Below are 13206 nucleotides of genomic sequence, written 5' to 3'. Positions count from 1 at the left end.
AAACCAATTCCTCTGTACTGGCAGACTTGAGTCACAGTAAGACTGATGAAGGTTGACACTATGTCTGTTTTGGATGAATGTTTTCTATTTCTTTCTTTCTTTCTTTCTTTCTTTTTGGGACAGGGTCTTTCCCTGTTGCAGAGGCTGCAGTGCAGTGGTGCAATCTCGGCTCACTGCAGCCTCCTCCTCCTGGGCTCAAGTGGATTCTCCCACTTCATCTTGTCCAGTAGCTGGGACTACAGGCATGCAGCACCAGACTTGGCTAATTGTTTATATTTTTTGTAGAGACAAGGTCTCACTATATTGCCCAGGCTGGATGAAAGTTTTCTTCTGCTCATATGTGCACAGTTGTCACACAAACCCAGCAGAACTGAACCCATGATTTTTGAGTCTGCAATCCAGGCTGTGATTGTGCTAACCATACCACCACTAAAGTCATGGGACACTTTTATATGGAGCTTCACTTTCAAATGGTGCACTCCACACTTACATACATGAGGTCACAAGCATCTGAGAGAAAGACCATTATCCCCATTGTGGAAATGAGGTGGTGACTCAAAAGGTGGGAATACACAGGCGCGAGGAGAGAAGGGTGCATTGCAGGCTGGCCAAGGATGCTGGCTGGAGGGCCGTCTGCAGAAGACTCCTTCTCCTGAGTAATTCAGTGCATTGGGAGGCAGCTAGTCTGCCTCCATGTAATGCCAGCCCATTGGAAAGGAGTTTATTACATTGCACTCTAGGTGGGAGGTATGAAGTGAAATTAAAATGAGAAGAGCACAAAAATTTTTGGAGCCCATAGAATCATGCTCTCCATCACTTCATTTTTGCTCAACAGTGTGGCAAATGAAAGTGCTCTTGTGACCCCCAGGAAACCATTCTGAAGCTGAAGCTCTTCATAGAATTTTCAGGAATAAATCTCATTGCTCAGTCAGGTCACCATGGTTGCTGATATCTGGAGCTCAAACTTAAGTCAGCATTCCTGGCAACTAAACCATTGTTTCAGGATAAAACTTGCACGAGTTTGACCATACAGGTTTTTCATGCCCCGAAATACAAACAAGTTACAAACAAGGCCCTGGATAGGCCTTAAATTAGTAAGGATCTCATTAAAAGAAAGGCTGAGAAATGTACAGCAGGCTCACACCAATGGACAGAAATACTACATCTTTGCCCAGAAACAGTAGTGATGAACTTTGGATGCATAATCCACTTTAGACTGCTCACCAGATTTTGCACGTTTTCCCCAATCATGGTGACACATTGCACTAGTACACTATGCCTTATACGGTCCCATGGCCATCTTAAGATGGTTGGACAAAGTCTTCCTAAGACCCAGAATAACGTGAAATTAAATTTCAAACATAAATGATATTTTGGTTTTACTGTCATACTGTAGTTCATCATGATCTGAGAGCAGTAACCAATCAAACAGGACTTCATCAAGCAATTCTTTACTGGATCAAAACTTCTCTGAGCAAACCCCACTCCAGGATGGCTAAAGCATGAAGCTCTAGCAACTGTGAAGGGATAGAACTGAATCCGAAAACTGCCATGGATCTCCAGTCTCCTTTCACATCAGATAAAACCATATTCATAAGATAAAGGGCAGCAGGCTCCCTGACTTGAGCATCCGGCCCTTCCCTCCATAACACACAGAAAAGGCGACTCCTTATCAGTTTTAAACCCCATAGTGATACATATTAAAGCCACCATGGTTTAATATTAAGGCTGAATGGAGTAAATCCTATGGGCAAGCAGGAGGCCCGGGACATCTCGCCCTAGCCTTTGCTTACCTGGCCATTTGACAAATCCCTTCAAGACAGATGGCTCTGATTGTCACCCAGACATTGGCATAGGGACTTCCCTTTTATCCCTCATTTTGGAAGTTTTTGTGTGCATAAGAATTACTGCATAGATTATATACTCAAACATATGTTAAATTTTATGGTCAATGCAAGGGATTTTCTAGATTCATTTTTACTATGTACTAACTTTGGAACCTAAACCTCCCTGAGAAGCCACCTCCATGAATACCAACTGGCTTCTAACCAAATAATCTTTTCTTTTTTCTTTTTGGAAAGAAAGAACAGCTACTCAAAATGAAGTCATTGCCTTTCTTTCACATATCTAGTTCCTAATATAGAACAGTTTATTTGAAAACTGTATACATCAATAGTAAGTTTATGTTTTCATTAACAGGCACTCAGCAATACCTTTATGTGTAAGACAATACCTGGATGCAACAGCTGCAAGAACATGAGCTGTGTCCTTTGTTCTCAAGGGGCTTTAGTCCTAGTTTGGGAAGATGGGCAATGTACATTAATATAGTTTGTATAATGAAACAATTTTAATGTGAGTGATAAAAATAATATCACTTATTTTGTTGTGCAGCAAAATTTTTCAGACTGATTAAAAATGTAAAATTCATTTTATTTTTATTGTTGCTGGTATTTTTTTTTCTGTAATTCTGTCACTGAAAATACATTCCTCACGCTTAATGTTTTTATTAATCTTCCACCATAAATAAATCATGGGATAAGAGTCACTGTCCAATTTATTTTACGGCTTAAAAAAAAGGCACTCTAGTTCTTTCATAAATGAACTGTCACAATAAATTATGCAATGTTCCTAAACTGTTAGACAAATCTGGCATATTTATTTTAAATGAATTAAAATGTATGCAGTGGACTAGATTTCCCCACTTATTCACAATACTCGTTTCACTGGTCCGAAATATTGAATCTAATCCATTCTAAAATGCATGAATCATATGGCTAATTTCTCGTGGTGACATTAAGAGCAAATCGTACTGAAGCTCATACGATATTTCCCAATTTACCACTTCAGAGACACAGTGGTGATGTGTAGTCATCTTAATGTCTAGAATGATACAGTCTGAGAGTTAATATGCAACAAATGAAAAATATTCTCTCCCCAAAACAATCAATATGCATTTGTTTATATTAAATATATTGATTCCATTAAAAAGTTACACTTGGTTGACAAGAGCATAAGATGAAGACATACCTACCTGCTTCTTAAATTCTGTTTCCTGTCATTCCAGGGTCCCACCCCCAGGCCTCTCTCAAGCAACTTCTTGCTCTAACTGTCACCCCAGACAGAGCTGCAATTCTGAGAGGTGGACTAGATTTTAGGGGATTCTGAGGAAATCCCCAGGGGTCATCCATAGCACCCAAGGTATCTTGAATAAAACTGGGGCAGGTGTAACAGTGCCTGAAGAAACTGGCACGAAATTAGCAAGCCCGCAGCCCATGCTCAGGGAAGCAGGGACAAGAAGAGGAGAGTGGAAGAGTCCTTTCAGCCCCAACCCCAGGCTTCAACCTCTTCTGCCATCAGGAGGGGCTGGGAGGCCATTGGGTAATTAAGGGCAGTGGTGAATGACTACCACATTCTTCCATCATCCTCAACCCTGGTGATCAAGGACAGGGGCCAGGAAGTGGCTGGAGCATGAAGCAGGGTAGGACACTCCTGACCAAAGGTGACCTTGAGCACTCAACAGGCCTCCATCCTCCTGGGCTGCTTCTCAGCTTCCAGGCCCCCAGGTACTGCTTGCAGAAAGATACTCACACCATGGCCTTCTCCTTGAGGAAGTGAGACCCTGATGGAGCCAGGGGCAGAGGCACTTTAGGGGAAGCTGGGGAGGTTAAGCAAGGACACCTTAAAAGGGAGTTGGTAACACAGCAGCCTCTTTGAAGCAGGCAATATTGATTTCTTAACAGTTAAATGCATTCTGTAGGTTGATCTCACAGATAAACAAATGGTATATTCATGGTGAGTCGAAGAGTCAGAGATCCTTGAAGTATGTAACTTACGTGTTCCTGACTTTGTATCATATCTTATGTCTAATGCCTTAGGATAGACAGCAACTGCTATTTAAAGCAAACCTATGCCTGAGCCAGCTGTCTTATAGGAAATAATCAACCATTTATGCCTGTAGCCTTTGAAAACTGTCCTGGAAGTCAGGCCGACAGGAATGCTGTTGGAGGCTACAACCTGGCTTACATCTGAGAAGTCTCTCGGACGCTTCTAGTAATGGTTTTGGTTCCTCATTTTCCCATAAGTCTTCCCATAATATTATGAAAGAGGGCAAATAATGTCCTCAAGAAAAATAAGTAGCATGAGAGTCAATGCGAGCAAAAACAAGAAGTAGAGACAGAAAACCAGATTAAGCCCTTTAGAACTTGAAGCTTCCAAGTACCAAAACTAGCAGGCAGTCAACGCGCAAACAAGTCCAAGCCATAAAATGAGTGTAAGGCAGGGCGGAGGAGCATGATTGTTCTGTGATGACTCTTTTGGTACTCTTTTGTAATATTGACCTTTTTAGAGCTGTCTTTGATTCTCCCGCTTTTCTGGTGCCCTCAGAACGGGGGCCTGGTGCTAGGTGAATCACAGGCTCGTTAATGGCTAAGCAATAACCAGCAGTTTTGCTCGGAGTAAACTCATTACCTAACTTGTCTCTTATGGGCAATAAGCTACAGTTGACTTTCAATATAATTAAATGTAATATTAATGTAACAGTCCAAGATTCCTGAAGGCATCTGGCAATTCCCTTTTTAATCTTAGTCCATTTTCAGTAATTAGTACTACAGGCCAAAAGCACATACACACACAGCAGTATACATCACTGAAATCAATCACATTGACAGAGATCTGCAGGGTCCTTTTATCCTCCACTTTCTCTCTCTCCCCATCATTGCTAACCCACATCATTATGCTTATTTGCAATTCTTAACTGCCCTTCTTACCCTACACTCCATACTTCTGAGCAGCAAGTTGTAATTTCTATTCATTTTAGCGAACTGTCCCATTTCATTCACAAACACAATGACAACATTCTTCAAATTTTAGGGATGGTTAATTTCCACATGCTTTTAAAATTCCTATTAAAGCAGCAAGGAAGGCTCATTGGAATTAGCAGTGAGGAAGGCTCACTGGAACAAGTAGCAAGGAGGGCTCACTGGATTTAGTAGCAAGGAAGACATTGGAATTAGCAGAAGAAATGCCCACCTATGACGAGAGAGCCCATAAACCACGATGCTGAAAAAACAGCCATTGCTTCAAGGTCATCTGTACATTCGGCCATATATTCATCGTGGATTAATCAATTTTGTCTTTTTGCTGGATGACTGAAGTCAGGGAGAAACATGCTGGTAACAGATCTGAAACATGTCACTAGAGAGAAAAGCAGAATCAATACCAAATAGACTTGAGGCCAAAGTCTGAATGATATTTCAGACAAACCAAGTGGACTGATGGTTATCTGTATTTTAAAATGCCTTCCTCCAGGATTCTCCAGCATGAGGTTCTACCACCAACTTCCAGCAGATAATTCAACAAAATGTATTGGCATCTCTTGTGTGCCAGAAACTTTACTAGATTAGACCAAAAAGACTCCTAAAGAAAAGCTGCAAAGCTTATAAATGCCTGAATATCATAAAAGAAACATAATTTCTTAAGAAATTAGGTCCAAATAAAGAAACCTACTTCCTCAGCTGGATAACTGCAGTTATGACATATGCTCCACATAATCCATAAATAAAGAAAAACTACTGACAAGCATATTTCTCCATGATGGAGAACAAAACAAACCAGCCAATCATTCCTGGAATGAAGGATAGAAATGGTATTTATTACTTTGGGAAGACAGAGCCAGCATCATACCGAAGGTGACAGCATTTGGCCTCTTATGATGGGAGGAAAAAAAGGTTCAATTTGTTAGGAAACTTCATTTCTGGGGTTGGATCAAGTCAAAATTGTGACATCATCTAAAGTAGACTTTAGTGTCAACACACTTTCCCATTGTGACAATCCGCTTGCACATGGCCCGGGTCTTTGGGCTCCCCACTGTGGAGCCTCTCACAGCGGACCCAGGCTTTGGAGAGCTGGCTCCATGCTCTAGCAAAGCCTCACTTCGCAGTGGGGAGGTCCCAAGAAGAGAAACCAGATACCCATATAAAGCTAGCCTGCTTAGCCTTCCAGGGTCCTTCAGCTCTTACCAAATGAAAGCCGGCTTGCTCCACCTACTGCCAAGCCAGCATCTTATTCTTCCCATTCTTGTCTCTGTAAGTCCCCCAGACACCACTACTAAGGCCTTTGTACACCTCTACCATCCACCTCAGCCTCATCCCTCCTGGCCTTGGCCATACCTTGGGGCTTCTCCTCAGCCTCTGCCTTCAAAAGAGCCACTGTGCCCACACCAGGATTTTTGGCATCACGACTATCCAAAAGATAAAAGACAAGGCTGGGTGTAGTAGCCCATGCCTGTAATTCCAGCAGTACTTTGGGAAGCCAAGGTGGGAGGATCACTTGAGGCAGGAGTTGGAGACCAGACTGGGGAACATAGCAAGACACCCATCTCTACAAAAAATTGAAAAATTACCCGGGCATGACAGTGTGCACCTATAGTTCCAGCTACTTAGGTGGCCCAGGTGGGAGGATTGCCCGAGTCCAGAAGTTGGAGGCTGCAGTGAGCCATGATTGCACCACTGTACTCCAGCATGGGCAACAGAGCAAGACCCTGTCTCAAAATAAATAAATAAATAAACAAACAAACAGAATTCTGTTTCTTCTCTCTTAATTCTAGTAAACAACTACTCAAAAAAGAGAGCCATGAAAGTTACCGGCCTAGAAAATTACAATCAACTTCAGGAGCTTCATTTGGATTTCTCATCATGCAATAGCAAAGTCACAGTTATTCCTACTAAGATCACAATGGCGCTGTCAGAGCCTCCCCTGAGCTTGAGAGCCCCCCTCTTCTAAGCAGCATTTGGAGGTGAGTGGCACGGCCTCCCTGTCAAGTCTGGGGATGAAGGATTCACCTGGTGGGCCGCACTCCTGGAGAATATGTTGGCATCTTTGTATGTTTCTTTTCCCATATGTTGACTGCTGATGTTTGTTTCCTTGCTTATTTGTTTACTTGGGTCACCCAACTCCAACATCCTCCATTGTATAGTGGGAAAGTGGATGTCTGGCTTTCCTTCCTTCCTGAGGAAATTATGAACTAGAAGAACAAACTCCAAGCTAAATACAAGTCATGACTTTTCCAGAATCCAAAAGCAAAGTAACTGTGAAGTCAGATTCTTTACAAAGGGGTCCCCTCTAGAGCTCAGCCATCCCCCTACTCGGAGCCTCCAGGGCTCTGTTTCATACTTCCCTCACCAAGACATTCCTTTGCTAACCTTCCTCTGCAAATATCCACCCACCTTTCAAGAAATGCCACCCCTACACACAAGAGGCAAAGTTCCAGATGCATCCTTTCTCCTGCCAATAATCCATGGCCCCACATCTGAGTTACGGACTAAAGTGAAACCCTGGTGGGGTGGAAGGCTCAGCTGTGATGGTCATTAGTGTCCCAAGCTGGCAAACTGTTCAGGAGGTGAGGGCTTTGGTGTGGTCTCAGAGTGAGGTCCAGGAAGGATGTGAGCCTTCACGCTGGGTCTTCTGCCCGCTGTGAGTTGCAAGCATGCAATTTGATCTCCTGATCCTTCCAGCTGGATAACCACTTAACCCACACACATGCACACCCCTCCAAGAGACCAACGTCAATGCTGAGTCCAAACCCAGAATGAGGAAGGGGAACATCTTCCTAATACAATATTGACTCAGCCTTTTCAAGAGGCCTTGCTCTCCTTAACCAGCAAATCACAAGACTAGAGAGAAGTACTGGCTTTCTTTCATTCTTCCCCTAACCCTCCTTCTAATTGTGCTGTTTCAAACTCCCAGGACTAAGGGAAAGCCTAATGTAGGTAGGATCATCCACCTTTTATTGTCCTCTTCCAGGAAGACTGTGAGGTCAAAACTTCCAATGCTCCACTCACTCTCTGTTGGAGGGGTTAGAATTTAGGAGAAACTGGAGAGTACAACTGGGCCTTGCATCGATTACCAAGTAAAATCTCTATGTGGTTCAACAAGTGGAAACACAAGCAACTACTTTACCAGGTTACTCTTCTATGTTCTCCAGACCCTCTAATATAAGCCAAAGCTATGTAATAAGCACAGATATAAATAACACTTTTATTAATGGGCAGATACCTCTCCCACCCACATAGATCTCTCTGCCAAAGAAAACCCAATACAGGGGCTACTTGAAGTTTTTGACCAAGAGTTATTATTCTTCCTTTTATCCATATGACTTAGAACTGTTTCTCACAGAGTGTGTAGAGTCACCAGGAGGACTTGTTAAAAATCACTGCCTCCTGGACTACTCTATCCAGAGGTCTGGAATGGGAACTTCATCCCCCAGGTGATCCTGAGGCTGGTGATCAGTTCGTCCACCCATAGTGAGTACCAGGTGCCCCCAGCAGACACTATGAGCTGATAGAACTGTAAAAATTATGCTCATTCCCAAAAGGCTAGTCTGCCCTCCTGGGGTGCCATGCTTTCAACAGAAAAAAATAAACTAAATCTGTTCTAAGGAGTAACCACATAATTAGAAGGTTATTACTACATTGTGGAAAGAAACAAATACCGTGATAAAGAACAATGGAATTTGCGGGTTAATTAGTACTACAGTGCCGAGCTTCATGCAGTTACAGACCAATAAAACAAGGACATCAGACTGGCTCACAAAATACTTCCTCATTTCTGAAGCTGAAGAAAATTCATTGGGCTTAAGGAGGTCAAATTTGACAGCTCACTTTTCTTAGTCTCCTAACTTAGAGTTAGGAGCTTAACCATTCAGCAAATATGATGTGACTTCATTCTGGCATTTTTGCTTTGCAATCTGTTTATAATTCTCAGCAACAATTTTTTTAAATGAATAAACTTTAAACACTATATCAGTCCAGATGTTTAATATTCATTTATTAAGTAAAATTCTATTGAAGACTAAGAACGAAGATACAAAGATTGCTGAGACACAGCCCTTGCAATCAGGTTGCCTACAGTGTAGCGGAGGAGATGAAAGAAAATCAATCAAGGTTAGGTGTCAAATGAAAACAGGTGAAATACTCAAGAGGCGTTCACCTTGGGAAGATCAGAGGACACCCTGCCTGAACTGGATCTCCAAGGCTTAAGAGCTTGTCAGGTGAACAAAGCAGAAAGAGAGACAAAAGATCTAACAGGCATATGGAGGCGTGAATTCACATGGCAGGTAATTTGGACTGGTGAGGATATGGGATATTAGGAGACACAGGCTGGAGACTAATCTGGAAAGGAAGGCAGCAGCCAGTTCATGCTTCAAGTCTGGACCTTATCCTGAAGGCATTATGAATTCACTTCAGGATCTTTAGCAGACATATTGTAATATAATTTGCTTAAAAAAAAAAAAGTCTAAGGAGCTATAGAGGACGGACTGGAGGAGACAGAGAGAGGATCCATCTAGGAGTCTGTTGGTCTGTGGTTGATCAGGAAGATGATAGGGACTGAAGTGAGCAAGACAGGCAATGAGGCAAGGAAGGGAGGTGTTCAGAGATTAATAAGGACAGGATAGATAATGCCAGGCGACCAGCTGGATGATGGGGGAAAGGCAGATGGATGAATCGAGGGTAACGCCAAGATTCGTAATGTAAGTGACTGAGAAGAAAGGGGTACCTGCTAACCAAGCTAGGAAATACAAGCAGAAGAGTAATTGCAGGTCATGAGTTCTGTTTGGGTCATACTGCGTTCAGTTTCCTGAGGATCATACCAGTTAAGATATTTGGTAGATCACATATGAAAATCTGAACTCGGGGAGATGTGGAGAGGAAGATGTGATTTAGGATAAAGATGACATCCAAAATATTAACAAACAGGCCTGTAATCCCAGCACTTTGGGAGGCTGAAATGTGCGGATCATTTGAGGTCAGGAGTTCTAGACCAGCCTGGCCAACATAGTGAAACCCTGTGTCTACTAAAAATACAAAACAATTAGCCAGGTATGGTGGTGGGCACCTGTAGTCCCAGCTACTTGGGAGGCTGAGGCAGGAGAAGTGCTTGAACGAACCTGGGAGGTGGAGGTTTCAGTGAGTCAAGATCGTGTCACTGCACTCCAGCCTGAGCAACAGAGTCAGACTCCATCTCACAAATAATAATTATATATACATACACACACACACACACACACACACAGTATGGATAAAGGGAAGATGCTGACCAATCTAAACACCTACCTGATCAACCAGAAAGGATTCCAGAAACGAACACCTAGCATGGCCATGTGAGAACATACCAGCTAACACCTCTTTGACAGCAGCAATCATCAGAGAGGATGACAGCCCTCAGGGAGAAGAGACCACAGAACACCTACAATGCGGTGGTGCAAAGGATGAAAACCTGGAGGAGGAGGATGAGAAGAAACAGTCAGAGAGAGAGGTAGGAGAACCAAGAAAGATTAATGTCATGACAGACTCAGCAACAGAAAGCTTCAGATGGATAGAAGTGGCAGTAAAGACTGTTGAAAAGACATCTTGTCCGCCTTTGTAAGGCTAGGCTATTCGTGATGTGAATGTCAAGGGGCACCTGGGCAAGTTCAAGGGCAGTGCTCACGGCATACCAGCAACAATGGATTCTCAAAGCACAGGAGGAGGATGAAGGGGACACTCCAGCACAAGCTAGGATTCATGGTGGAAGCAGCTAAGTAAATGTATTCTTCCAGTGACCTTCCATAGAGATAGTGTCTCTGACCACGCTGAAGCTCAACTGGAGCTGGGCAAGGCAGAGAGGTTCAAATGAAGGGTGACTCCCACTATCATACCAAGCCTCACTGGGCAGCTGTCCTGCTCATCCTCTCCCTCCTTAAGACAGAAGGTGAATTCCATTCGCCTTCCTGCTCTCAATGAAAAGCTCTCTTTGGGTTCTTTACTAATCTCGAAACTGTAAAAGTATTTTCCCTGTGACTTTTCTCCATTTCAGTGCTGTCTTCTCTAAATGAGAATTAAAAGCAAGTTCCCCACACCGACCTCAAGTGGTTTCTAAGATAGCAAGAGTGCATTTTGCAGGTTCTGAGAATTTAAAAGAGACGGGGGAGGGGAGGAAATAGAGTGAATGCAGAAATGCTGGAGAAGAAAACGTGACATAATACTGCGGAATATTTTCATAGTGGGGACACAAATGTAACAATCAATAAAGCAGGTGGAAAGTTTGTGCTCTGGTGCAATTGTAAAGAATGTTTATTAAATACTTAAAAACAAAGAAGATTTACGTTTCTTGAAAGAATAGCTGAAAAATCCCTTGAGCTAAAATGTGTTGCTATTCGAGATGCCATAAAACTGTTAAAATATGATATCTCATTTCAATCTTTTTGGGGGAAAAAAATCAGGCTTTGACTCACTCGTAAGACAGATCCCACGCACCCACCCACCAACATGGCCCTTGGCTGGGCGACCTGCCCACGTGTCGATGCAATCGTGCCTCTCTAGAGCCCTGCTTCCATCCGTTTCCCGAGCTTCAATGTCGTGACGAGAGACCGCGGCTACATCAACCTTGGGCAACCAGATGCAGCCGCGTGCGGCAGCCTGGCACTGCCCGGAGCATGCTCAGTCGGGTCCTGACCCACTTCTGCAGGTCCGACCTGGGGGCGTGGGGTCAGAGGCATTACTTTGTCAGTTTGCCAGGAACAGAGAGGAGCAGAGAGACTGAGAGTTGCTAAAGCTCCTCTCTTGGCACAGCAATCCCTGACCCGGCGGCGGAACATGCCCAGTCTGGCTGCCGGAGTCGCCAGGAGCATCAATGTGCAAAGTCCACCTTTCCGGGTCTTCGCAGCAACCCACCGGGAAGAGGGCGGAACGGGAGTAAAAGGACCGGAGTGGGGCGTGGCCAAGGGGGCGGGCACTAAAAAGCCTGGGGGAGGAGCCTGGTCCCGCCCCAGAAATTGAGTCTCTCTCTTTTTTAAAATTAAAAAAAAAAAAAGAAAAGACAGGAGGTAAAGAGGGCAGGAAGCCACTTACATTGCAGGATCGTGCAGCAAAACTTCTGTAGGTACTTAATAATTTTAGAGTACTCTACTTTTTAATTAAAAAATCAACTTATGGTTCATCAGAAAAAACGTCGAAATTACAAATAATATTTTTAAAGAAAATGAAAAAAAAAATTCCTGGAACCCCACCACTCATAAGTCACCAGGGAACGTCCCGTTGGGTTTTCTTCCAGACTCTTTCATCTGTGGACTTTGCTTTAAGAGACGTTTAAGGCTGACAACGCAGTCGCCCGGGAAGGCCTGAGAAGCTTTTGGATGCAAGGTGGTTTGCTCGTGATCGCATTTGATTGCAAGAAGACAGGGTAGGCTTGGGGGTGGATTGATTGGTTCCCATTTAGTGCCCCAGGATGGGACCTTAAGAAGCCTTTTCCTGGGTATCCTTGAACACGAGTGCGATAAGACGCCCACAAAAGTTGCGGTGGAAGCCCCGGGAGCGCCCCGCCCCACGACGAGGGTCAGTCGCGTCGCCCCGGCGGGAGAGAGAGCGGAGTGAGAGTTCCGCGGTGCCGCGGAGGCCCTGGGCTTGCGGGTGCCGGGCTGAGGGGGCCGCCGAGGCCCGGCCCAGAGGCTGAGCGGACTGAGCGCTGGGCTCCCCGGTAACGACAGCCTACGCTGGCTCCTCCACTGGGCCGGTCCGCTGTTCCGACTGGCTCGCCCTGCACCGCCCGCACCGCCCGCCCCGCTGCCCCCGCCCGCGGCTGTCGCGAAAACCCGGAGGCTACACCCGCGCCTCCGCGCCGCCCGAAGAGCCGCACTGGGCATGCTCGGCCCCGGCCGGCCCAGGCTCCTGTAGGTGGGAAGCTCCGCGCTCCCGGCAGCCGGCGGCGCAGCCCGCAACGCTGTGAGGCGCCGGCGGAGGCGGCTCGACCGCAGTAGGCGCTACCGGGCGTCCGGCGCAGAGTGCGGCGCAGCGGCCGCTGTCGGGCTGGCCATGGCGAGGGGTGCACGGCGGCCACCTGAGTGGCGCGGCGGTGTCAGGTTAGCTGGGGGCACCCGGAGGGATGGGGCGGAGGGGCACAGGTGGGGGCCAGCCCCGCACCGGGTCGGCGCCGGGGCCGCGGAACTTTCGGGTGTTTGGGCTGACTGAGACTGCGGCGGAGGCTGCGCTGCGAGGCGCCGCATGGTCCCGGCAGCGGGCTCCAGGGGGTCGCAGGATGCTTCGAGATCCGTGCGGGGCGGGGGTTGGCCGTTTGGGGACCGCCGCATCCCGGGTTCGAACCGTAATCTTCCGAGGGCGAGGAGCGCGGAATCCACTGCCAGCTGCCGGCGAGCCTCCTGGATGTCCTGGGGGA

At 45.7% G+C, this 13206-nt stretch overlaps 1 protein-coding gene across 3 annotated transcripts in view; it reads left to right on the top strand.

Annotated features, from left to right (window-relative positions):
* The first annotated feature begins 11873 nt into the window (after positions 1–11873).
* MFAP3L (microfibrillar-associated protein 3-like) overlaps positions 11874–13206 on the top strand; it is a 41168-nt gene continuing 39835 nt past the window's right edge. For 2 of the 3 annotated variants that reach the window (XM_011967816.1, XM_011967813.1), the window contains exon 1: positions 12696–12892. The gene's annotated coding sequence lies outside the window, so the exon portion shown is untranslated. Of the gene's footprint in view, positions 12217–12695; positions 12893–13206 lie in introns of those variants that run through there. The other variant, XM_011967814.1, reaches the window with a different exon arrangement.

Source organism: Mandrillus leucophaeus, unplaced genomic scaffold (assembly GCF_000951045.1).
Source record: "Mandrillus leucophaeus isolate KB7577 unplaced genomic scaffold, Mleu.le_1.0 Scaffold81, whole genome shotgun sequence".
Classification (NCBI taxonomy): domain Eukaryota; kingdom Metazoa; phylum Chordata; class Mammalia; order Primates; family Cercopithecidae; genus Mandrillus; species Mandrillus leucophaeus.
This window is presented reverse-complemented; position numbering and strand designations above follow the sequence as displayed.